General features: G+C 37.5%; 1 protein-coding gene across 2 annotated transcripts in view; it reads right to left on the reverse strand.

Annotated features, from left to right (window-relative positions):
* LOC138000794 (uncharacterized) overlaps nucleotides 1-856 on the reverse strand; it is a 20,550-nt gene extending 19,694 nt beyond the window's left edge. The window contains exon 1 of one of the 2 annotated variants that reach the window (XR_011123198.1): nucleotides 373-611. The gene's annotated coding sequence lies outside the window, so the exon portion shown is untranslated. Of the gene's footprint in view, nucleotides 1-372 lie in introns of both variants that reach the window. The other variant, XM_068847445.1, reaches the window with a different exon arrangement.
* Between the last annotated feature and the right edge of the window lie 1,644 nt (nucleotides 857-2,500).

Here is a 2,500-nt window from a genome sequence, read left to right on the forward strand (position 1 = left end):
GATCGTAATTGAATACTGAAAACGATTACGCTTTCGCGCGCAGAATCCGAACAACAATAGTCTACCAGAAGAAGCTAGAACTGAAATATTTATTTCCTTGCTCTAGCACTGGGTACTCATTTATTACCGCTTTTTAGAATCAATATATATGGATTTGCTTGCTTAAATAATTCTTACGATCCCAAATGGTTCGATTACCCCAGATCATAAGCTATCAGACACAGTATAGGTTTTTTGAATTGGTTTCGAGATTCAAGGATCGAGCATTGAAGCGTTGCACGAATATGCAAAAACGACGACACTTCATGCTAGCGTACTACATTTTAACAACAAGCCTTTCTCTAATCATACAACTGAAATCATTCCACTTACCTCACGTGTCTGCTTGGAAAGACACAATGTATTCAACTTCTAATGGTGGTTGCCAAAGGTTGATTTGACTTTAGGTATTGTTTGCCCTATAGTAGTAATTGCTGTCAAAATAAAAGTCCCTTTTAGGACTTCCTTTAGCAACAGGTCAATATTTACCTGTCAATCATTGACTGTGGTTTAATGTTAAAGTTAAAACGTCCCCTTGAATGATTATTGTCAATTTTTAGTTTTCTTATCGATTTGATCGAACTGATTTATCAAACCACACCTGCCTATTTTGATAAGTAATGGTAATATGACTGAGTGGGGTACAATTCAGAGAGTATTCAAAATAGGCCGAGCGCGAAGTGCGAGGCCTATTTGAAATTTCGAGCACGATTACTCCCTTAATTGTACGATACGAAGTCCTATTACCAATTAATCGTAACTATCTCAAAACATAGTGCAGGAGGGATTAAAATGCGTTCACTTTTCTCGACCTCACTCCGTTCAGTCCGTTCGGTCTCGACGACGCATTTTTTAATCCGTCCTATATATAGACTTCACTCTTTATTAACAATTCTTTTGTTAATTAAAGTTTGCCAACCACCGAACAAAAGAATCCTTTGTTTTGACAGCCAATAGACCTCTGGTTGGCACGTTAATGACAATAGGTGACTTAACTGTGAGTATCGCTATACTACTTGGAGCAGAACAGCTTCCCGAAGGTTTCGGGTAGCTGGGCTGCGTGAATTTCCAAGTTCTATTTCCAAGTAAAGATTGGCGGTTGTTTTTGTATTGGCTGCTACTGGCAGCGTGAATTTTCAATTAAAGATTGGTGGGGGTTTTTTGCATTATTATATATAACAAGCGATGAAAGAGCTTTTGGAGTTTTTGAAGAAATTGTTCCAGAAAGGTATGGAAAATGGTGTAGAGCCGCCGTTTCAAACTGTTGTCCAAAATATTTTGGATGAACCTATTGATGCGGAAACAAAGCATTCTTCCCCAGGAGTACCGGACAGCGCGGCCGATGAGAACCAGAAGAATTCAAAACACGAAACGGCGCATGGGACTGGAAACGTTTGACCCCTTTCATTCTATGCATTATGGGGCGAAAGCCATCCTTGATGACGAAATAGTAATAGTAATAGTAATAGTAATAGTAATAGTAATAGTAATAGTAATAGTAATAGTAATAGTAATAGTAATAGTAATAGTAATAGTAATAGTAATAGTAATAGTAATAGTAATAGTAATAGTAATAGTAATAGTAATAGTAATAGCAAGAGAAAATGAGGGGACAGAGAGGGAGGCTGAAGGCGTTGGCCGGGATATGTTATGTCCACGAAAGTTATTTTTAGACGAGCGGAAGTCTTTGTTATAGCGGAAGTGAGTCTTCTGAGACGTCCGCATGCAGTGTTGCCTCGCTCTCAGGTTCTTAGTGAAAAGAGAAAATGATGGCGCACGTGCAAGGCTGATGAATATATATTTTCTTTCAAACATCGGACCGAGGTTGGCCTGCATGCGGACGTCTCAAAAGACTTCCGCTCGTCTAAAAATAACTTTCGTGGACATGACATATCCCAAGGGCTTGACCGGGAGCCTCCTTCCCTGTCCCCTCATTTTCTCTTGTAATAGTAATAGTAATAGTAATAGTAATAGTAATAGAAATATTAATAGTAATAGTAATAGTAGTAGTAATAGGCTTTATTTAAAGACGGTAAAACACTTAACAGTAGTCCTAAGATACCGATGACTCTGTGGCCTGAAAACAGTTTCAAACATAGATTATACAACTAATGACAATAGAATATACCATTTCCAAAGAAAATTTAAGATAAAATATAATAAAAAAAATTAATTAATAAAAAGACATTATGACTAAAAAGATAAAAACAGCATAAAACGTATATACAATTACAGTCTAAGGAGCATCGCAGCCTTTTGTTCAGCTAGAAAGGATTTAAAAGCATTATGCTTAAAACTTGCTAGCGAGCCATTATTTCTAATATGGGCATCCATGCAATTCCAGTCCTTTATAGTCCTAACAGTGAAAGTGCGACCTCCTTCTGTTTTCCGTTTATACCGGCGAACCCACCATTTAAGTGGGCTGATGTTTTTACGGGTCTTGTGGATGAAACAAAAGAAT

Source organism: Montipora foliosa, chromosome 1 (genome assembly GCF_036669935.1).
Source record: "Montipora foliosa isolate CH-2021 chromosome 1, ASM3666993v2, whole genome shotgun sequence".
NCBI classification, from domain to species: Eukaryota; Metazoa; Cnidaria; class Anthozoa; order Scleractinia; family Acroporidae; genus Montipora; species Montipora foliosa.